We start from the raw sequence: 25,443 nt of genomic DNA, 5'->3' as shown, positions 1-25,443 counted from the left end.
AATCCCCGACTTATATTGGCACCACTCTCAAGATTCCATCTCTCATAATTATGTGTAGGAACTGCTTATACATATGGATGTCCGCATAGGTTCACTATTCATAACAGCTGCGAACAATAAACATGTAAGTAACTGTAGGAAGTTTGTGTTTGTAAGAAAATATCCTTCTCTCTTATCTCCTCTCCAGAAAGCACACGTAACATTTACCCTAATTATACTTACTGCCCAACTAAAATTAATGAACGAAAGCCAACGAGCCAATACCACGTCCAACGTTCGAATAAAGATAACAAGACAAGGGGAATAAAAATTAACGAATTAAGGAAATTGATTGTTTACGTCTCTCTGGCGTTACATATTCATACTTCGGTCCCCCGTAAATGGCAGGTTTTACGATTTCTTTCTTGCCCGTTCCGAACGTGTGTTGACCGTTCCGAGGCGGTGAAGATTATGTATATGTTTCCTTTTATCATTCGAATAGCTGCATATATCACTCGGAACTGCCTACCCCACCTCGCCCGCCCCAGCCCTTCGCTGTCTTGCCTAATCACTCCGGGGAGTCGACCCTAGGTCCGTCGTTTGTCATCCTTACGTCCGTCTGTCCGCTGTCAGCTGTTCGGCATTATTAGAAGCAAGGCGCATCTGGATAATGGATGCTGTGAACCTCGTCTCGTTCTTCTCTGGTAATGCCTGCTCTCTACCACTCCCCAACCCAACCTCCCTCCTCTCTCTCTCTCTCTCTCTCTCTCTCTCTCTCTCTCTCTCTCTCTCTCTCTGTGATTAAAATAGGATGTAGCTGTTCCTTTTAATGAGTTTTCATTTTGGGAGGGGGGAAGGGGCGGGAACATTTAAATCGAATCTTCCTGATATGTGTAACGGAGAATATGTGATAGGTTGACTGTGCTGTTGTACGCCGATCGGAGATGAGACTCTTGTGCAATTTCCATATTCTGTTTTTTCTAATCATTAAATCTCTTCATCTAAAGTTCTTCGTTTCTAAATTGAAACTGGGGTACAGTGAACTGATTCTCTCAGAAATCAAGGTGTAAAAGTAAGTTTCGACTCTGCTATAGCCTACATGTTCCTGCTGAATTCATGTTTTTGGACTTAGAATCGAACACGACCCATCACCAAAATGTTGCACAGTATTAAACAATAATGAATAACAACAATAAAATCTTTGCAATTATAAGATAATTCAAAATCATTTAAAAACATGCAAGAAGTTATTAAAAAAGGCAATCCCAAATGGCATGCATACGAGAATAAAAGCGGTTATCCTTCAATGACTAATACCTCATTTGAAATTGGTGGAAAGCACACTGTCCAAAAGGGGATCATCTTGTCTCTTCCAGGCTTTCACAGGAATGACGTGAGCAGGTCCTCTTGGGTAACCAGGGTCACTGGGCTGCACAATGAAGCCCGTGAAGAGGCCCACTCTATATAACATGGCCTTTGGACTTCTCTGGGGAGCACTAGAGGGTCCCCGGCAAAACCAGGGACCGAAGATTCCTTCCGGAATCCCCGGGGATAGCTTATACTAATCAAATTGATTTCATTTAGTTTTGGAAAAGACAGTTCTTTCTTTCTTATGCATATTTGGTCCCTGGTGTGCCAGGGCTACCCTCTGTTGCTTCCCTGAAAAGCCCAAAGATCCTGTTTTATAAAACGGGCCTTTTTGCTTTCTCATGTTTTATTATTTCTAAGTTCTGTTATCCTCATAATTTTACCTAATCATAGACTGTATCTTTATTCACTTGTACTGTCCAAGACGCTTGTGAATTTAGTAGTTAAAACAGCATTTTTTATCACAACGATCATCATCAAAGTTATTTTCGTCGCTCATGTAGGGGCCAGCTTTTTCGAGAAATATGTAACCAATGACTGTTTAAAAAGCAACCCGAAGCAATTTTATTACACTTGCACATTTAACACCTCATCCATCAACCCGTGAAATCGCGCCACGTAACCCATATCAGCCACTTCCAATTGTTATTATATTTGCTACCACAAACATTTGTTGGCCGTCTCGTTGTCTTATGCTAAAAAAATCCTATTTCGAAGCTACTAATACCCACTAACTAAACACGAAAGAGTGTATATGAATATATATCTTAGCCTATGCGAGTGTATACATGTTCAGTGTGTCCTGCCTTGCCAAATGATTGAACGTTCTGAGAAATCTTTTAGGAGCTTGCTATCTTTTATTATCTATTTAAGCTCAGATTCGTTAACCTGGGATGTTCCGACAAAAATGGAGGCTGCATAAATAATCAGCCAATCAATCATTGCCTTACGGGACGGTCAGGAGTGACGACATAAAAAGGCAGTAACTCTGCCTGCCAGTTCACCTTAACTACGTCTATGTGTCTCTGCTTTCGGGATGGAATATAGAGTTTAGGCTAAAGGCCAAGCACCGGGACCTATGAGGTCGTTCAGCGCTGGACAAGGAACTGAGAGTAAGTAGGTCTGAAAGGTGTAACTGGAGGAAAGCCTCGCAGTTGCACTATGAAATAATTGTTAAGAGAGGGTGGATAGCAAGTTGGAAGAAAGATAATGTGAATGGAGGTACAGTACAAGGAATGAAAGGGGTTGCAGCTAGGGGCCGAAGGGATGCTGCAAAGAACCTCTGGTGATGCCTACAGTGCACCCCATGAGGTGCACTGAAGGCACTACTCCCCTACGGAGGTCTCTGCTTGTAGCCGTTAGAATGACACCTCCCGAACTATATACTAGTTGCATTAGTGTTTAAGAACTGTTATTCGTTCCTAACAGGTGCTGCTGTTGCTACTCGTGATAATTGCATGATGATTTCACAAATAAAAAAAGAAAAAAAAATTGCATTGTGAACAATAAATCACTATGGTACTCTTATTGCTTCTGATACTATTACTTTCCTCAAATGATGGTTTCGATCTGAAGTTGCACAAGAGATACATTCCAACTGACTACTACTGCGGATAATGCTAATGATGATTATGATGACGCTAATGATTGATCTAATGACTATCACTACCACAGCTAATGATGATGATGCTCGTACTACGAAGACGCACGAGCGATCATTAATATAAGAGGAGATACGATAGATTTAAATAGCGTTTTCTCTCATGAATGAATTATCTCCAAAAGCGACTTAAATGAAATGTTGTGTTGAAGATGATGGATTGAGGATTCTTAATTGATAACTCCGTGCTATTATTTGCAATGTACTGCACATCAATCAGCTGGTTGTTTCTCTATGCTTTATATGAGACTTCCATTTAATTAGTCCTATTCATCACAGGGGTCACGATTGTTATAAAGACTTCCGCTTGATCTTGAAGAAGGATTATACATTTATCTACTGCATATAGAAACATGTTTATTCGTGCATTTGCGAGTTTTGCAAATAGTCTACTTATAAAATATGCATGTGGATCTACTAACACCCTGAGTGAGGAAAAATACTTGATTTTCATTTAACAAACAACAAAATGTGCACAGAGATAGCTAATGTTCAAGAAACGGGACAAAGTGGAAAAGACGTACGGTGAGGAATACATACATATATATAAACATGTATATATTTATACATAAGTATATATATACACATATATGAATTTCCCTGTATCAGTAGACAAATCAACAGATGCCTTTGGGATAGATAATAAGATCTCGCCTGTGTCTACGACTCTGGAACAGAGTAAACCAACTGAAAATTCGGGTTGATTGCACTTAAGGAGTGGAGGTATCGCAAACTGGGACAGGTATCCAGGTACAGAGCCCGTGAGCAAGCAAGGATGGTTAGAGTAGGTTAGGTTAGGTTACAACACAGGCAGAGGTCTGACTAAGTAAGGATGCTTAGGTTACGTAAGGTCAAGTTAGATTTGGACAGGTCATAATAGATTACACGCATACTAATTGCTGACATCAGAACTGCAGTCCCTCTAAAAAATCCGCTGGAGAAATTGGGGAGCGACTGTCAGTACGAATTAAACGGCATCAATATTCTTTAGGAGGTGACAAAAATTCTGGTGATTTATTCATCCCTTTGAGAGATTTTGATCACTCTATTAACTGAAGTGAAGACTGGCCATTAATCATATGCCGAGACCGTGTAAAAGAGATATGCCATTCGGTCATGTTTAATAAATGCGAACTGTGATATTACTTCTAACTGAAGCCCTGGGCTGTTTTTTACTTTAATAACTCTTAAAATAATAATTTCTAGTGTGCTTCGGAGTCTTTAAATGAAAGTAGTGCATATATTGCTCTTAATTTATATATCTCATCCTCACTATATACAAACATACACACATATATAATTATATATGTGTGTGCGTCTGTATATGTGTACATATATATATATGTATGAGTATATAAATATATATATATATATATATATATATATATATATATATATATATATATATATATATATATATATATATATATATATAGAGAGAGAGAGAGAGAGAGAGAGAGAGAGAGAGAGAGAGAGAGAGAGAGAGAGAGAGTCCATTCGCAGAAATAGTGAGAGAAAGCGCAGAGATAATCCTTAAGGTCAACATACAATAGATCATCGAGTAATCACATCGACAAATAAGGCACCTGAAATTCAGATGAGAGAGAGAGAGAGAGAGAGAGAGAGAGAGAGAGAGAGAGAGAGAGAGAGAGAGAGAGAGAGAGAGAGAATTAATAGTCCGCTGGAGATCAAATCTCCAATCTTTTTACGGCGACTGATCACGCATTCAAAAGACCCCTTCCCCCTTTTTCTTCTTTTCTTCTCACATAAAAAAAAAAAATAAATAATGAAAAATACGAAAAAGAATAATAAAATGGCGCCCAATGCATCAAGGCAAAAATCAACGTTCGAATCAATAAGGTTTCACTCAAAAGAAATTTGCCAGGGGGGAAAAAAGCAGCTCTAAAGTCATGCACAACTGCCACGCTTCGAGACATTCAAAAATGGATGTGCTGAAAAATTCAGAAATGACTTTCCTTTCACGGCGAGATGCCCCGTCGCACAAAAAAAAAAAAAAAAAAAAAAAAAAGGAATAAGAAAAAAAGACATGGCGAGAATCGGCGTCACACAAAAGCACTATTGGATGGAATGGTGACAAAGAAAAAGTAATGGATGATGACAAGGGAAAACGGTGATAAAATCGAGTTGACCCCAAAGGGTTTGGGGTCAGTTGTTTATTTACCTCTGGGCGTCGAATGGATTCCACAGCGCGTTTACCGACGACAATTGGTAATGTCTCTCGGCAATCACTGGGGCTGGACATGGCAAATATTATCTCACGCCAAACTTTGGGCATTCTTTGGACCCTCTCGCCTCTAAATCACTTTTCTGGAGGAAGAAAATGAAAAACTACGAGTTACTATCCGTCTGCCTGGCGCTGCCAGTTTTCACACGAATGTGCTACGTATAACTATATTCTTCTCCTCTTTATATATACCTTGGTAATAACTTGCGCCTACAGTGAATTTTAATCGATAAGTGCGTCGATATCAACTTCTGTCTCTCTTGATAGCCGAGTGGTCAAAGTCGGCAGTTGATTGTTGTTTCTGAACCAAAAGCTCCGATTCAAATCCTGACCAGGGCAGATGCACTTTGGGTGTAAGTGATTCCTACGGCATTAACTATAGGCCTAGCAAGAATATTTCCTTTTTTTCATTACTTCTCAACAAATTTCCAGCTAGGACAATAATTAGCTTTAACGGTTTCTACTTGAGATAAATCAAGCAAAAATTAAAATAATATATATTATATATATATATAGGACTATATATATTGTGTGTAAATGTAATAGCCACAATGCGCTCTTAACTTCTCGAATTCTTCACAGTTTTTTAATACGTTTGTCACTACAAAATCTTGTACTGAAAAGTGTATACAAAAAGTGTGAAAAATTCGTGAAATTAAGAGCGCTTGTCTATTACTATACCTACAATTACATACCTACCTGATAACGAAATGACCATATAGATTCTTATATATATATATATATATATATATATATATATATATATATATATATATATATATATATATATATATATATATATATATATATATATATATATATATATGTGTGTGTGTGTGTGTGTGTGTGTGTGTGTGTGTGTGTGTGTGTGTGTGTGTGTGTGTGTGTGAGAGACGATTTGTGTGTGTGTAACTTCTATCATTAGAATAACAAAATATAAACAGGGTATATTAACACGAGGAAATTGAAACAAGAGACAGCATGGTATTGAGTCTGTGTTAGCATTTTCAAGCCACCAACAAACAATGAAACAAATTTTAGTGAATGCTCCACTTTACAAGCAACGATTGAAATCAAAGGTTATATAACCATTTTAATACTCTGAAATTTAGTACAATTAAGTCAGCTCTTCAAATTAGCAACAACTTGAATTTCTTCACGTCTGATAACAATGTCTAAAATGGGCAAGCAACCATCTTTTTCAGTTTCCAGCCTGAGTTTCGTGGAACACGTCATCAGGCGTGAACAAATTCTGGGTAAATTGAGTGCATATATATAGAACATCAACAAAAAAATTTAACTTATGAACACTATTTTTCTGGACATATTACTATAAAAATCTCTGTATTCTTTTCACTGTTCCCGCGAGCATTACGTACTGTCAGTCCTCAATTCCTGGATAACGAACAGTTGTGCTGTATACCGTCATCCAGCACACATTTTGGACACTTGCTATAATAAAGCTGTGAACTCATTTTATGATAAAAGTGACAAAAAGAATGAAGTGCCTCAGAACAACTTTTATTTGCTTTATTTCATCAGTTTTAAGACCTTCAAACCAATGTTGAAAATATTCACTGAAAACATTAGGTTCAAAAGAAATTGCCTCACTAGATAGCACCATTATTTATACAATACCATGTATAGACTGTAATTAACTTTATTTGGGCCAGACAAGTAATGAATTAAATGTCTGAATAAATCAACATGAAAATTCACTTGGAACTCGTCACAGGAATAATGCTCATTTAAGCAACTAAATGTCACAGAACTGATTGGTCCTATAACAGAACAACAACAAGATGTAATAACAATGTTACGAGAAATTTCTTACAATCTGCATAAAAGAAATAGCATTTCACGTCCAGGTCTTTATACTTTGTACCCCATTCTACATAAAATGTTCGAAGGATATTCAAAAGAGATACTAAAGAAGCTCTGTAACCCTTGCTAATGTTGTTCATCCCTCCTTGGTTAATCCAGTATCTTAGACAGCGGTTCCTAATCTGAAGAGCTACCTCAATGTACTGCCACCGAAAGCATTAGGACGGTTATATACTCCTTTAATCTCAGTTGTTTGTCAGCTGACTTTCCGATGTAAGAAATTCTTCCACTGTGTGTAGGTTCCTTGAAAATGTCTTGCGTAACGACAAAAGATATTGCACTCTATTGTTTCAATTTCCTCGTGGCCATATATATACTCTTTAAATATATATATATATATATATATATATATATATATATATATATATATATATATATATATATATACTATGTCGTACTTCTCAGAATTGAGGTAAGATCCACAATGAAATGCATGTTACAAAACATATTGTTAAAAAAAAAAAAATATATATATATATATATATATATATATATATATATATATATATATATATATATATATATATATATATATATATATATATATATATATATGTACAAAACTTAGAGCTTTCGTCCAACTGCTGTAGAATTGTTTACTGAAACAAAAAAATCCACAGCAGTTGGACGAAAGCTCTAAGCTTTGTACATATGCTATATATTTTCAATGCACTATGTTTTTAACAGGAATTTCATTGTGGATCTTACCTAACACACACATACATATATACCTATATATATATATATATATATATTTATATATATATATATATATATATATATATATATATATATATATATATATATATATATACACATATATATATACATATATATACCTACATGTATATATATATATATATATATATATATATATATATATATATATATATATATATATATATATATATATGTCTACTTTCTTAGCTTTACCAGGAATTTCGACAAACTCTGAGGGACACCAGTTCGAGGAAAACTCGTCAAGTGTCTTATGTTTACCTCTCTTTGATATTCTCATATTCAGCGGCTGGTCCTCATCCTATCATGTATTTTATCTATCAGAAAAACAAGATTTTTCTCTGCACCTTATTTACAGAATAAACAAAAAAAAAGGGGGGGGGGCGCCTCAAGTTGCATGCGTTCTCCAGCCGGGGAAATAATTGATAGTCGGGAATCGAGGTGACAATTAGCTACACAATGACAACAGATTGCATCACTAAGAGAGATATATCAAACTGGAATTCTTCCTTTTAGAGGTGATGATTACTACATCATGATGCAATCCAGACTTACTTCTTTATTACTGACAAGATAATGACGAAAAGATGAAGACGAAGAACACGATGATTATGATGAAGAACTCAACAAAAACAAATTTGGAGAGAGAGAGAGAGAGAGAGAGAGAGAGAGAGAGAGAGAGAGAGAGAGAGAGAGAGAGAGAGAGAGAGAGAGAGAGAGAGGGGGAGTGGGGTTGCAACCCATTACTTTTAAAATACTGAATCTAAAATACAAAATAACATAGCATATGTCTATTTTACCTGGCAAAGGTACTTTCATGCAACTTCATTTCAGTGGTAATTACTGAACCGTTCGACTCGTAAAAGGTGCTTTCATACAACTGAATCTAAATAGTCATCATTGAAAAGCACTGAAAAATGCAAAAGGTGCTTTCATACAACTGAATTTAAACAGTCATCATTGAAAAGCACTGAAAAAGGCAATAATAAAACAAAATAATCGAATATACAAAACATAAACATATTGCAATAATCCAGAAGCAAAAATAAAAATAAAATGAACCAATCTATAAAAATGGATAGAGAGGGCAATGCTCCAACAATAAACACTGTACCAACATTATTCAATAACATTACACACAATAACACAACAAAACACAGCCGCGCCAGACGACAATGAAATAACACAACAAGGCAAAAGAACAGACGCAACATAACATCAGCATTGTTAGCGTACTACAGCTGGAACTCTCAGAAACCCTAATCAGAACCAGGTGTCGGCAGGTTCAAAGCCGAATCATACTTCATATTCATAAGGCTCTTTTTCTTTTTTTTTTTTTTTTTTAATTAATGGTGCATTGGCGGGGTCTTTATGATTTCCTTCTCGGAGGAGAACCCTGTCCGAAAGCAGGGACTGTGCTTGTCGTAAACCTGCTATAAAATAAGAGGTTTTAATTGGGTCTCGAACGAGATTTTTGTGGAAACTGCCTGGCAACGGTCAAGGGAGAGAGTCCTCGCCCAGTACTCTAAGCGCTATGCTGTACTGAAATGCACTGAGAGACACTGGGCGGCAGATTGAGAGAGAGAGAGAGAGAGAGAGAGAGAGAGAGAGAGAGAGAGAGAGAGAGAGAGAGAGAGAGAGAGAGAGACTATTTTATAGATGGAATGCAATAGAAATTTTTTTCTCTTCACATTTCATTTGATTATTTCATGTTTCAACTACATACATTTGTTTATGAGAGAGAGAGAGAGAGAGAGAGAGAGAGAGAGAGAGAGAGAGAGAGAGAGAGAGAGAGAGAGAGAGAGACGTCTCGTCTATTTTATACATCAGACGTAATATGAATGCTTCACAATCTCTTCCTTTGCATTTTAAGAGTTCACGCATGCGCCTCCCTCTTGATACTTAAGTAGGCTACATTCAAATGCGTTTCCATTTAAACGAATTAAATGTTTTTTTAGAATCATTAATTACATACATGTAAGTTAAGCTATGAATATAAAATAGCACGGTAAACGTGCAAAAACAGGTTTCTTTAAATACATAAATAAACATGTATGTATGTATGTATGTAAAAAACCTTTTCATAGATAACTGAATGCAATCCAGTAAATAATGAGTAAATATAAACCACAATGAGTAAATATAAACCACACAAAAAATAATCTAGCATGAAACTGCAGGGGAAAGAAAAAATGGAAAATTTACATATGCTGTGTATAGCCTAGGCTATATGCAGTTTAATATAAAGTTCACATATCCCGTTGCAAATGCAAAGCAGAATTTAAATACAAGAAGTAGGGGAACCTGTAATATGTAATATATATATATATATATATATATATATATATATATATATATATATATATATATATATATATATATATATATATATATATATATATATATATATATATATATATATATATATATATATATATATATATATATATATATATATATATATATATAAAATTTTCTTTCCATGCGGATGCATACCGTAACAGGGAACACATCTATGTTATGATTATTGGGATCTTTCGTAGATAGTGACCCCCAAGGGTTTTCGGGGGATCGTTATCTAGGACTAATATTTCTTGGGGGTCATTATCTTTATGATATTTACAGTCCTTTGTTAATGTTTTTACGGCAATCCCCGATGGGCTTGTACTAAACACGCCACGAACGCAATGGAATAGAATATAGAGTTTAAGCCAAAGGCCAAGTGCTGGGACCTACGAGGTCATTCAGCGCTGAAAGGGATATTGAGAGTAGAAAGGCTTGAAAGGTGTAACAGGAGGAAAACCTCGCAGTTGCACTATGAAACAAGTGTTAGGAGACGCTGGATAGCATGATGGAAGAGAGAATATGAAAGAAGAAGCAGTAAAAGGAATGAAAGGGGTTGCATCTAGGGGCCGAAGGGACGCTGCAAACAACCTTAAGTAAATGCCTACAGTGCACCGCGTGAGATGCGCTGACGGCACTACCTAACCCCCCTAACGGAGAACACACCGCAAAGGAGGATACATACCGGGTTAAAACCCTTGGGGGTCACTATCTAGGAAAGATCCGGTTATTGCAAGCAACGTGGCGAGACGTAAAATGTGACAGTCACTATTTAAAAAAGAATCCTCATAAACCAAGAGAGAGAGAGAGAGAGAGAGAGAGAGAGAGAGAGAGAGAGAGAGAGAGAGAGAGAGAGAGAGAGAGAGAGAGAATTATGGCTGGGGCTTTAATCAAAAAAGTTGTCACTGGAGAGGTGAAGGTCACACACACCTGTGACCTCCTTGACCCCTCTAGCCAGCGGGGTCACCTCCGACAGGTTATACGTAAAGAACGAGACGAAGAAAAATTTGGGCAAGAGGTCATAGATGTTCAGGGGAGAAATGAGTAACAAAAATTAAACCAAGGGCATGATGTTATTTTTGATTTTTGAAAAGGATGATGCATTTATAATAATGATTTGCTAGTTATACATGTTTAACGGCGTTTTGGCTTATTCCATATGAGATGTTTTTACATTCTGAATAATAATAATAATAATAATAATAATAATAATAATAATAATAATAATAATAATAATAATAATAATAACACATGGGCAGTACCAGTAATCAGATACAGCGCAGGAGTAGTGGAGTGGACAAAGGCTGGGGCCGCAGCACAGACCAGAAAACTAGAAAACACATGACAATACACAAAGCACTACACCCAAGAGCAAATACAGACAGACTAAACATAACACGAAAGGAATGGGGGAGAAAGCTACTCAAGCACAGAGGACTGCGTCAACATCGAGAGCAGAGCATTGAGGGCAATATCTGAAAACCAGTGAAGACGAGTGGCTAAGGAGTGCATTGTAAGAAGGGCTGATAAAAGTAGACGAAGACCCAGAAATATAGAGAGACAGGAGAATGAAAAGCATAACAGAGGAATGGCACAGCAAACCAATGCACAGACAGTACATGAGACAGACAAAAGAACTGGCCAGCGACGAAACATGGCAATGGCTACAGAGGTGAGAACTCAAGAAATAAACAGAAGAAATGCTAACAGCGGCACAAGAGCAGGCCCTAAGAACCAGATATGTTCAAAGAACAATAGGTGGAAATAACATCTCACCCATATGCAGGAAGTGCAATATGAAAGAAGAGACTATAAACCACTTAGCAAGCGAATGTCCGGCGCTTGCGCAGAACTAGTACAAAAAAAAGCACGATTCAGTAGTTAAAGCCCTCCACTGGAGCCTGTGCAAGAAACACCAGCTAGCTTGCAGTAATAAGTGGTACGAACACCAACCTGAGTATCACTCATTGATGTGGCAATACTATGGGACACCAGAGTAGATGAGAAAGAAAGAGAAAAAATTATAAGTATCAAGACCTGAAAATCGAAATAAGAAGGATATGGAATATGCCAGTGAAAATTGTACCCATAATCATAGGAGCACTAGGCACGATCCCAAGATCCGTGAAAAGGAATCTGGAAAAACTAGATGCCGAAGTAGCTCCAGGACTCATGTAGAAAAGTGTGCTACTAGAAACAGTGCACATAGTGAGAAAAGTGATGGACTCCTAAGGAGGCAGGATGCAACACGGAACCCTACACTATAAAAACCACCTAGTCGAATAGGATGACTGTGATAGAATAATAATAATAATAATAATAATAATAATAATAATAATAATAATAATAATAATAATAATAATAATAATAATAATAATAATAATAATAATAACAACTAGCCTGAGAAAGTACCATTTCGCGTCTTAAATGTGGGCTATAAACCAACAGTTATATACGACATATACATTGCTACACACACACATATATTATATATATAAATAAATATATATGTATTTATATAAAATATAAATGCATATATAAACATAATATGTACACATAAATACACACACATATATATATATATATATATATGTGTGTATATATATATATATATATATATATATATATATATATATATATATATATATATATATATATATATATATATATATACATATTATGTATACAGTATATATATTGTGCAAATATAAATATAATATATACTTATAAATACATACATAAATAAATATATATTATATATATATTATATATATATATTATATATATATATATATATATATATATATATATATATATATATATATATATATATATATATATATATATATATATATATATATATATACACTCTGCATATATGTATATACACACACAACTTTCAACGAAGAAGCACTTTGCAAAAAGTTCGAGAGGAGTATCAGAACATACACATTTATATATAAACCTAGTTTCTAAACTCAATCTCGAGAAAATCTCGTAGAAACAAAAATGAGAGATTTTAAGTAACTAATTAAAGCGTCGAGGAAAGCGCCGAAGCATCATGAACACAGACTAAAGTGTAATTTCCCTTTATCTTTGACTTTCCCGGATTTCGCCTTGAAAAAAATACACAGACGTTTAGAATCGTGCCTTTAATTGGACACATTCCCGATTAGTCACCGACTCTGTTAAGTTTTGCCATTCGTATTGCTTTTCTCAAAAAGTCGCATCCTCCGAGTAATGAGGAAAAAATGTAATGAAAATAAATCAATGAAAAAATTACAGACCGTTGACCACTCTTTTGTTTTTTGTTAAGGAATCGCATTTTCGATTTCTGACAAGAAATGGTGAGAAAATGACGAAAACAAATGAAGGAAGAATTGATGAAAATTGATGAAAGTAGACAAAATAACCACCAATTAAAGCTCATTCACGACTATTTGGCTTTCTCAGAGAATCGCGATTTTGATTTTCATATTAAAAGGTGAGACATGTAAATAGGTAACGTAAATAATGATGAAAATAGTCAAAATATTCAAGAATTGAAACCCATTACAATTTTTTTTTTCCTTATACAGAAATATATGTGTTGAAAATAGCGAGGAAATTAAGGAAATTGATAAAAGTAGTTACAAAATGAAGTGATTAAGAGTAGAGAGAAAATGAAATACAAAGTGAACAAAAGCAGTGAGAAAATGAATAAAAAAGTGTTTAAAAAGTAGTGAAAAAATGAAGGCAGGTGATTAAAAGTGAGAAAATGGAGGAGAGTGAATAGTGGATGAGAAATTTTTTTTAAAATATCTAAAAAAAGTTACGGGGCTCATGATAAGAAGTTTCAGAAATGAATGAAGGCTATGAAAATTTGGGAGCAAATAATGAACTGATTAAATATGAAGTAAAGAGTAAGCACACGAGTAACGGTAAACTACACGAAGAGCTAATTTTAAACTGAGGAATTTGAGCCATGGAATCGAGTCAAAGACGGGCAAGATGATGAGAATCGTCCAAAACAAACGAAAAAATAAAATTCCAGTTTTTTCAAATGAGCGAAAAAGTGAGATAAAAAAAAAGCTAAAAAAAGAAAGTTACGTAGTTGTAGACATGAATCCATGAATTAAGCATACATTCCTGACAAGCAATGAATATAGATGAAAACGTATGAGTTATACAGTCCCTTTAAGAAACGAAACACATGGGGAAAATAAATGACAGGTAAGACCGAAGAAAATGAAACGAAAGTCAATCTTGGAATCCAGGTGCATACGCACACCTGTTTAATCAAGGTGTATCGTCCCAAATCACCGGTCGTTTTCGCGGTCCGAGGAGAACAGAACCCCCAGGGGAGGAGGCGAGGGGGAATAATAGGGAAGAGTAGGGGGAATGGGGGGGAGGGGGGGGAGGAGTTACATCAATGACTAAGCGAAATCCTCCCCCGTAGAAGAGGAACAACTTTCAATTGCATTTTCTCCTTCGCCCCGTCATCCGTTTAACTAATGCAAAGAAGCTGTTCCTCCCCTAATATACGATATTTTGGCGTATCTCACACGCCTTCATTAAATTCATTTTATTACCCTTGAAAACAGTAATAACAAATAATTTGGAATTTCGCCATTTTACTTCTATGTAATCAATGCAAAAAATATGTTACACAAGGAACGAAAATATAAGAAAGCTAAGGACGGGTTTATTGGGCAATAAACTTCCTTTTGTGAATTATCATGATTCTCTTCATATATTAATATAAGCATGAGAGCTGAGTTAACGTAAGGGTAAAATTAGTTCAATAAAACATCAGGGATATATCCAATAATTATGAGGCTTCGGCAAGAACACCCAGGCGATAAATAAGCTCAAAAATGCAAGAAAGCGATAAAATGAAAATGCATCCACCGGCAAAAACTACATTAACAAAATAATGGTAATATTAAATTCAAGATTACCAGCATCACAAGTGCTCAACTTTATGATGAACACGATAGCACTGCTAGCGTTATTATTATCAGCATTATCTCAACTGCATACACTACACAATTCCTCACGGATCTGTTTATAAATAAACTGAAAATGGTCAAAACTGCAATGCAGACAAAACTACAACTATGCCGCTGGTCTTTTACAATGAAGTTACGCCACACCGGTTGTGATCAGAGGTTAGATGGGTGACCGTCTAAGCCTTACTCTAAGGACTGCTAAACAACGTTTACAAAAACATCTGTTGACCAAAGCAGTGAATCACGATTGTACCTGACAACTGGCCGACTGTGGAGTGTTGTTACCAGAGTGGAGAGGGGCATGAAGCCAGCAACCTCATCCTCAAATAGTTTCTGAAAATCAGAAGCCTGGCCTCTTCTGGGATAACCTACTCTATAATATATATATATATATATATATATATATATATATATATATATATATATATATATATATATATATATATATATATATATATATATATATATATAATGGAACTAACCACCACATAAGCACGTGTTTCCCAAAAATAGATTTCTGATTCACAGCAGGATCAAACTCAGGTCTCTCAAATGAAAGGCCAGGACACTATCTACTATCCCAAACAAGCCTGTCACTTGAGAGACCTGGGTTCGATCCTGATGTGGGTCAGAAATTTCATATATATACTGTACAGTACATATATATATATATATATATATATATATATATATATATATATATATATATATATATATATATATATATATATATATATATATAGAGAGAGAGAGAGAGAGAGAGAGAGAGAGATACATATTGCACCTGCCCATATCTAACATCTTGTTTTATTTTGAACAAAAGCAGAAAGACGACCGGACCATTGCAAGAAACACAGTTGCAGATTCAAGCGGCCGTCTGTACCTTGCCAAGCAGCCTTTGCAAGGTCTGTGAGTACTTTCAAGGGATTTTGACTGATGGGATTTTAATAAGGTCCAATAACACCTGGTGTGTGCTATTACGGGTTATTCGTCATCATGACTCTTCTCTCTCTCTCTCATTTGAAGTTTCTAAATGATTTTTGACTTAGCCCATACATAGGCATCTCTCTCTCTCTCTCTCCCCCACCTCTCTCTCTCTCTCTCTCTCTCTCTCTCAATGGTTTCGAAATGAAGTTTGACTTATACTTTATTAAATTTATCTCTCTCTCTCTATCTCTCTCTCAATAGAGTTTCGAAATGAAGTTTGAATTATACTTTAATATTCTCTCTCTCTCTCTCTCTCTCTCTTGGAGTTTCCAAATGATTTTTGACTTGGCCTATACATAGGCATGTTTCTCTCTCTCTCTCTCTCTCTCTCTCTCAATGGAGTTTCGAAATGAAGTTTGACTTATACTTTAATACATTTCTCTCTCTCTCTCTCTCACTCCGAGTTTCTAAATGATTTTTTACTTAGCCTAAACATAGACATCTCTCTCTCTCTCTCAATGGAGTTTCGAAATGACGTTTGACTTATACTTTTATACGTTTCTCTCTCTCTCTCTTCTCTCTCTCTCTCTCTCTCTCTCAATTGGAGTTTCTAATTGATTTTTGACTTGGCCTATAAATAAGCACATCTCTCTCTCTCTCTCTCTCTCTCTCAGTGGAGTTTCGAAATGAAGTTTGACTTATACTTTAATACATTTCTCTCTCTCTCTCTCTCTCTCTCTCTCTCTCTCTACAAAGCAACTGCTTTACAACAGTATAAAATTATCGTCCGTCCGCGATGTTCTTGTTACATTACCATCACATTTCCTAAGAGAGAAAGGAGCAAGGCAAAAACCACGATAAGCAATTAACACTCTTAGAATAAACAAAGCCTCTTTATCATTTCATTATCAAAAGCAATTCAAGTCTAAGCTCCTCCATTCTAATTAGCGAGCGAATTCCTATCCCAAAACACAAAGAAGATCATGACAAGCAACTTGTTTATCTACCATGCAAATGAACAAGTCGTGTCATTAACGTTAAGTGAGACGTCTGAATGCTGGAAGACTATTATTCTTTTAATAAAGTAACTAAGGGATGAAAATATGATCTAGGTGATATACGGTTGGTAATACTATACCGGCCATGAGGGCGTTTACACTTCCTTGCCAGTTGTCTGAACCAGCGCAGAATAAGCTCGAGGGAGACACCGCTTTTGTTTTTGTGTTTTGGTCTATCTTTTCATTTCGATCTTTCTCGTTTAAGAATTGACCTGACGGAATCATTTTACCCCTACTTACCTTCTCTCTCTCTGCATGGTACAGTCAGTATCTAAATCTAGGCAATTTGTGCAGTGACTGAAATTTTCATGCAATGAATTACCTGGTTCACCCCGCCAATTTAGAAACCAGTTAAAAATTGCAGACAATTTACAAGGGTCTAAACTCTTGCTTTATTCTCTCAGTATGGTGATTGAGATGTGGAAATATACAGGCATAGGCACATAGACACTGACTTGGACTTGTGATCTTTACAACATTTACAGTGATTTGTTTGTCACTGTTTCTTGCTCACAGTTCAATCGGGGAAGTTGGGAAGTTTGTATGCTTGTGTACGAATGTGTAAGATACCCATGCAAACGTCTGGGTAGTACTAGCTACCCCACTGCAGCTGTGTTGGCCTTGTCCAATACCATTTGCTCTCGTGTCCTGCGGTGAAGTACTTAGTTTGTGGAAGATATTTTGTCCTCACTAGGAATTATGTGCTCTGAAGGTTTTTTTTTTTTTCGTGAGAAAGTGATGTTTATGAAAAATTCGGATTCAGGGCCATTACTGCTGACTAAAAATGAATTCTACAATCTGACAAAGGAACTCAGAGTAGCAGCATCAGCAAAAAAAAAAAAAAAAAAATCGACAACATTGCATCCTTGGAGGTTATGAAGTTCTGGTGACGTTGAAAAGCTGATCAAAAAACGGAATGACAGAAGTCAAGGACCTGTTTACTTATTCCACACTGAGGATATATTTGACATAAAGCGTGCTCACATTACTACAGGGCATGGCGGCAGAGATAAAAATAGGTAAAGGCTTTCTCAAGATCTGAAACATTCGTACCCAGCAGCTGCTGCACAGCTTTTGTGGCTTGCATAACCACAGAGGAAGCAGGACTTTGCCAGGCAGTAAAGCGTTCATCTGGGTCTGGTGGTCAGGGTTATACTAAGCGCAACTGTACCGCGAGTAAGAAACAAAGCCAAACAAATAGCTGTAAATGTTATGCAGATGGTCACAAGTGCGACAGCCGGTGCCACTTAAGTTTGACCTGTAAGAACAGAAACTGATTTTATTGTGTTATTGCCAAATTTTAATGTTATTATTTTATATCATGTCAACTAGGTGTTAGTCACTTTGTAAATCGTCTGCAATTTTTATCTGGTTTCCGAACTGACTGGGTGAACCAGGCAATTCACATATTGTCAGAAAAGTTCAGTAACTTTACAAATTGTCTAAATTTAGATAATGTTACAGTTAACACACACACACACACACACACACACACACACACACACACACACACACACATATATATATATATATATATATATATATATATATATATATATATATATGCATACATGTAAATACATATTTCAGCAAGTAAAGGCTGACTGACCAAGTAACAATTGCATAGATTTTCCATGGGAGCCTCCCTTGTTGGGTGTGGTTTAGTAGTCATGCTAGGCCTACTTGGTTCTACAACAGGAGGGCCAGAATCCTTCAGGCAATGCGGAACAATGTTAGGCACGTTGCTTCCTAATTCAAATTCCCTATGATGACCAAGCAGTGAACTGTGTACCAGATTGTTAGTCGACTTTGGTGCGTCGCAACCAGTGTGTAAACATATGGTTAGCAGCCTCATTCCAAACTGCCTTTGACACTATACGTCATAGGGTAAAAAAACATATGCCCACATCTCTCCGTTTACGATTCATACCGAACCTCTGTCGCTGGTGAAGCGTCTTAACCACCAATCCTCTCTCTCTCTCTCACACACGCACACACACACATACACACATGCATATATATACATATAATGTTGCCGCCATCTCGCTGAGCTTTGGGATTACCTCATTATTGAGTGCATTATGAAATTTAGGCTATGAAGCCAAGCACTGATGCGTCTTCAGCCATTCGGCGCTTTAAAAAGAGCAAGGTTCTCTGTACATGATAAATATCAATCCGAGTTATAAATCAAGCGCACATTAAACTCCATAATAAAAATGAAAATTCTTTAAAAAAACGAAATCAGGTTATCAAATATTATCGATATCAATCACAGATTACTTCACTCGTGGAACTGGAATATAGAATTTAGGCCAAAGGCTAAGCGCTGGGGCCTATGAGATCATTCAGCGCTGGAAGGGAAACTGACAGTAAGGTCTGAAATGAGTAACAGGAGGAAAACCTCGCAGTTGCACTGTGAAACAATTGTTAGAAAGGGTAGAAAGTCAGATGGAAGTAAGAGAATATGAACGGAGGTACAGTTAAAGGAATGAAAGCTGTTGCAGCTAGGGGCCGAAGTGATGCTGCAAAGAACCTTAATAAATTAAAGTATACCTTAGTTTTACCAGACCACTGAGCTGATTAACAGCTCTCCTAGGGCTGGCCCGAAGGATTAGACTTATTTTACGTGGCTAAGAACCAATTGGTTACTTAGCAACGGGACCTACAGTTTATTGTGGAATCCGGACCACATTATAGCGAGAAATGAATTTCTATCACCAGAAATAAATTTCTCTAATTCTTCATTAGCCGGCCGGAGACTCGAACTCGGGCCTAGCGAATGCCAGCCCACAACCCTACCGGCTGGCCCAACGAGGAACTAAAGAACCTTAATAATGCCTACAGCGCACCAAGTGAGGTGCACTGACGGCAGTGCCACACTACGGGGTCCACTTGTAGACTACCTTTGCAAAGGTAGCTCTTCCCTTAATTAAGAGGGACGCATATTCCACCGGGACCCACCTCCCATCAGTTTGTGATACTAGTGAGCAGAATTGCCGATGAGCGTTAATTTTTAATGTCGACGAGGAAATTTTCAAGAATTTCGTGATCGGGCCTAAAAGTGGCGTCGTCATCTCATGGTGAAGGCAAAGATTTTCACGCCCTAATTAGCACTTGTATCATGACTGATAAAATGAGAATTTTATGAAAACTGTTCACAGTAATATCTACAAGTGTTTTAATATAAAAAAAATAAATAAGTGGACGTTTATCAGCGGAAGTCAAACGTTATCTGCAACGAGACAAGAATCGATTCAACTCACGCTGGTCCTCTATTGGGAGTTATTTTAAATTCTGCCAAGACGTAAAACTGCGATGTTCTGTGAATAAGTGAAAGGATGAATCATATTCGTTTGTAATCTTGTTTGTGTACAGTACAGTCGGTTATAACGATATATACAACTCGTAGTAATTCTTGGAAGGAATTAACATTAAGACCTAGTACTGAGTGGAAAGACTACTAGGGTTGGGCCAACAGTGGTATCAAGGAACGTGTTAAAGTTCCCCCAAGGAGAGGTTCCATTATTAATCCAAAATTTACAATATATACATAAATAAATTATATATACACAGACAGGTACTATTGCCCAAGGCCCTTCAAATATACTCTCAGAGTATATCTGAAGGACCCTGCCCTTGCCGAGGGGAGATGGGTGGCAGGACGACAGCAGGTCCAACCGCCATCGGCGATACTGCCATCTCTATGATCTCACAAAAGGGAAACCCACACACACACACACACACACACACATATATGTATATGTATATATATATATGTATATATATATATATATATATATATATATATATATATATATATATATATATTTGACGAACTACGTTCTAACGTAAAGTGTTCATAGCCTACCCTTGATATCCATAATCCGTCGCTGCATGGCATCTGTTCCTCACCATTCTTACAAATGCCTGCACTACTTTATGCTCAACTAAATATCATAAACCCATACTGATAACAACCACTCACCTTTAACAAACTCCCCTGATCGCTCGGTAGCTTTTCCTCACTTTCAGATTAAAAGAGCAGCCTGACTTCCTCTCAAAAAGGAGGCTAAACCAAAGAACTACTTTTTTCGGTGTGGCAATGGCGCCATCTCGTATGTAAAAATACCAGACTTCTTGCATACCGGCGCTACTACCCTCGAAGTGTTCTTGAACTGTGTGAAAGTGCGTTGATTTGTTGAGACAAGTTGCTGTCCCCTTACGCCGGGAATGCATCAATTTCCGTAAGTAGTGAATGCAAATGTTTGTTAACTCTTTCAGAGAAGTGTATAGCTCTTCTGCACACACCAAACAGCTGTTTTGTGTTCGTTCAAAAGAAAGTCGATTACAGCTTGCTTTGCTTGATCACCTCATTCTCTTCGTGATTTCCATGACTGTTACCTGGCACTTCGTGTTCGCTTTCATTTGGTTTTAAAGTTGTAATGGTAGAATTCAGCATGATTGATTTGTCTTTAATTCGTAAATGGCGGGAGTAGCAGCGGTTGGGTTAGCCTAGGGCCTAGGCCTACGCTCATGACAGCACCAAAACGGCTACTTAGCTTTCTAACGGTTGGCATTCTTAACACTTCCCGATCATTTCATTTTAGCTTTCATTTATTTTCTTGTAGAACCGGTCAGTATTGCCTTCCTCATCGTTCAAGCTATGTTTGTGCAAATCACTGTAAAATGTTAGCCAAAGTCAATATTTAGACATGTAGGCTAGATGCCTCAGTGGCCGTTGAGTTTTCACATACTTGGCTTGGGTATTGTTTTCACTGACGTTTTTACGTTCATTGTAAAACCCATCGAAATTACCGATTAAATAGTCTGTCATTAGCCGTAGAAAATAAGTTGAAAAGGTTGAGTCTAGGCTAGTAAGCGGTCACTGCACGAGCACTTCGACTGCCTGTGTGGTAATGGTTTGGTTCTTGAACACTTGAATATATAATTTTATTTTAAGGTTCCGGCTTTCTCTGTAGAATTATTGAAAATATGCCTATTTCACTTGGAACTGGGCAGAGACGGTTGGGTGAAGGTTAGCAACACCGGCTTGCTGAGGAAGGGCGACTATGAACGAAAGGATAGCAATGCAATTGTTTCGTCAGTTTGTTTTCCAGTTTCGTGCAAATATGGCGCTACGGGATCGTTGCTGTCATCTTAAACGTTATGTTGAACTTCACTATAACACACGGCGCGAAACGCACACAAATGTTACGAGACCAAGCTACTTGATTAAAATAATGATTTAAATAAGTAAAATAGTCTAAGTAACACTACGGTCAGTGTAAAACTGAAGAGAAATGTCATTTGTCAACGAGTCGGTGGCGTATGAATATCGGGACAGATGAGTTGCTAATTAGTAATTTTGATATTTTTTTTTTATATCGAGGCATTTTATTTATGGAGTTTTGTTTTTTAGGGAAATTTGAATAGCTTAAGTAGAGGCTGAGCTTTGACACTATCCGTAGTGTGTCCCCTTTTATGAGTAAGGTATTATTTCTGAGAAAGTGGTTCCAAAGAAGAATAATGCAGCAGTCGCTGCCATATTCACCCTTTAACCGCTTTTCCTTGGACCTCGCTTACACCGGTGAATTAAGAATAACCTTCTACAGGTTGGTTGGATGCCCTGACGGCCACAACAGGCCTCTTATCCCTAGAAACACCTTACCACCTTTACTTTATGGCAAGAGTCCGTGCTAACCTTATTATGAATCGTTTCAATTAGATGTGGGTGAAATCACTTTGCCGAGGTCCCTCTTGAAGTCAAATGATACGAAACAATTTTGAAGAGGTTGAGGTATCGCCACTGGCGTCTCATATTTTTTCTCATCCTTCTCCCTATCGCCATACCGATTCGACCTGCAACAGTAAACAAAAAAATCAAGCAACAAATTCATTGCCCGGATCAACAAATGCGGTCGGCAGTTTAAAACGCGCCCACACCGTTCCTTTTACGCCCAGTTCGGTGTTTGAAAGCTCTACTCATTTGTGATGTATACCCCGCCTAAGTAACAGCATATACCTGTTTCCAGAAAAATCCGTTAAGCCCCGTTGGAGTAAACAGTGAATTAGGCATTAGACGTTTCGTGGACTGTTGTGTTAACTTAGCTATGGTGGAAAGGGCGTGGGGCTTGCAACCTTATCTTTTAATGGGTGCCCGAGGGGGAAGGAGTACAAATATAAGGGAAATATTAGCACAAATGCGTACAATTATTATTATACAATATATTATAGTTTGTGTTTTTATGTACAAATACACACACACACACACATATATATATATAGTATATATAATGAATTTTTATTGCATCGCCGTGACATTTTTTATATTCGCGAACATTAAGCTACAAAATGTTATTTAACTTCCAGTTAACTGCTTAGGAAATAACTCCAAGGGGGATTTATATATATATATATATATATATATATATATATATATATATATATATATATATATATATATATACACACACAAATAGGGCAGCTGAATTACAATTCCATAAATAAACAAAAATAATTAAATTACACACACATAGGACAGCTGAATTACAATTCCATAAATAAACAAAAATAATTAGAATGTCGTTACGCGTGCCCTTTCCCTTCCAGAATGCAAAGCAACTCCATAAAGTGAATGCTGAGCAGAAAAAAGAAACCCGCGCAAGTCGTAATAAACAGCGATCATTCATTAGTGTGTAATCCAGTTTACTTTATGGCGTTTGCCTTCCACATTGTTCCGGATATTTGCTTCATAATGAACCCCCTCGTGGCATTCAACCACCATTTCTCAAGCGAGCAATTACTGTTTGCTAATGACCGTTTGGGGCATTGCAAGTGGCCGTATCTCTCTCTCTCTCTCTCTCTCTCTCTCTCTCTCTCTCTCTCTCTCTCTTTGTTTAGAAAGTAGTTATAGTTGTGTTTCGTTTCGGGAGAATTCCACATTATTTTGACGTAAACAGTTTTAGTCGGGGAAAGACAGCCTCAGTGAACCTTCGAATGCTTCACCAGCAAAAAACGGAATTGACGTAGACTCTTAGAGCAGTGAAAACCACATTTCTCAAAATGTGTCTTGTGTTCTGATATACCGAAATGCCTTATGACATTCCCTTTCGTAATCGTTCAGAGAGAGAGAGAGAAAGAGAGACGGGTAGAGACTTAGGTGCCGGGGGAAGGTTGTCGGGTTGGCCTACACTTGGCGGGGGTGGAAGGTGGGTGAGGGAGGGTGGGGATGAGTGGTTGTGTAGTTGCGCGCCGAGACATGGCTCAGTGATAACTAATTATGATCCTGGAACTTGCCATTAACTTCGGACGCTCATAATTACCTATAGCGGGAATCACTAGGTCATTAAATAACATTTTCCCTAAGCGGGAGGCTCAAAAACCGAAAGGATCCAGGTAATATGATGGCATAGGGATGGGGGGAGGGAGGGAGGGAGGGAGGGAGGAGGGCTGGCGATGATTTGTTGAATAGAAGTGTGTAGAGAAAGGAATAGAGATATGATGAGATAAAGACAGGAAAGCTGAAATGAGGGGAGAGGAGGTAAAGGAAGGTGGGAAGAGGTGAGAGAGTGGGGGAATAACCTGTGGAAGAGAAGAAAGTCTGTAGAGAAAGTAGGAGAAGAATGATAGGTAATTAGTAAAATGTAAAAGGAAATATAGCAAATAGATAAAAGACAAGGGGGAAGGTCAACTTTAAAATAGGGGACGTTTATAGAGGAAGCAATATTAAAATAGTTTGTAGAACAAAGACAAATGACAGTAAAGTACAAAGGACTTATTAAAGAACGCAAATAAATAAATGAAAGGCAAAAACGGGAAAGTTTAAAGTGGGAGGAAAAAGAAGAGAGGAGGTGGTGACATCAACATGAGAAGGACGGTGAGGAGGAGGAAGGCTCTAGCAAATTAGACCGTAGGACAAAAAGGAAACAAGTAAAAAATTCGCCGAAATTTCTTCGGCGCAATCGAGTTTTCTGTACACCGTATAATCAAGGCCACCGAAAATAAATCTATCTTTCTGTGGTCTCGGTATAATGCTGTATGAGCCGCGGCCCATGAAAGTTTGACCACGGACCGGTGGTGGCCTGCCCTATATCGTTGCCAGATGCACGATTATGGCTACATTTAACCTTAAATAAAATAAAAACTACTAAGGCTAGAGGGCTGCAATGTGGTATGTTTGATGATTGGAGGGTGGATGATCAACATTCCAATTTCCAGCCCTCTGGCCTCAGTAGTTTTTAAGATCTGAGG

The 25,443-nt window shown here is 37.2% G+C and overlaps 1 protein-coding gene across 1 annotated transcript in view; it reads right to left on the bottom strand.

Moving 5' to 3' along the window:
- LOC136825491 (peptidyl-prolyl cis-trans isomerase 1-like) overlaps window positions 1–22,498 on the bottom strand; it is a 383,360-nt gene extending 360,862 nt beyond the window's left edge. The window contains exons 1-2 of the mRNA XM_067082038.1: window positions 21,179–22,498; window positions 5,190–5,335 (exon numbers count right to left, since the gene is read on the bottom strand). The gene's annotated coding sequence lies outside the window, so the exon portion shown is untranslated. The remainder of the gene's footprint in view (window positions 1–5,189; window positions 5,336–21,178) is intronic.
- Between the last annotated feature and the right edge of the window lie 2,945 nt (window positions 22,499–25,443).

Source organism: Macrobrachium rosenbergii, chromosome 37, assembly GCF_040412425.1.
Source record: "Macrobrachium rosenbergii isolate ZJJX-2024 chromosome 37, ASM4041242v1, whole genome shotgun sequence".
NCBI lineage: Eukaryota > Metazoa > Arthropoda > Malacostraca > Decapoda > Palaemonidae > Macrobrachium > Macrobrachium rosenbergii.
Note: the sequence above shows the minus strand (reverse complement) of the source record. Positions and strands in the feature narration are given on the sequence as shown.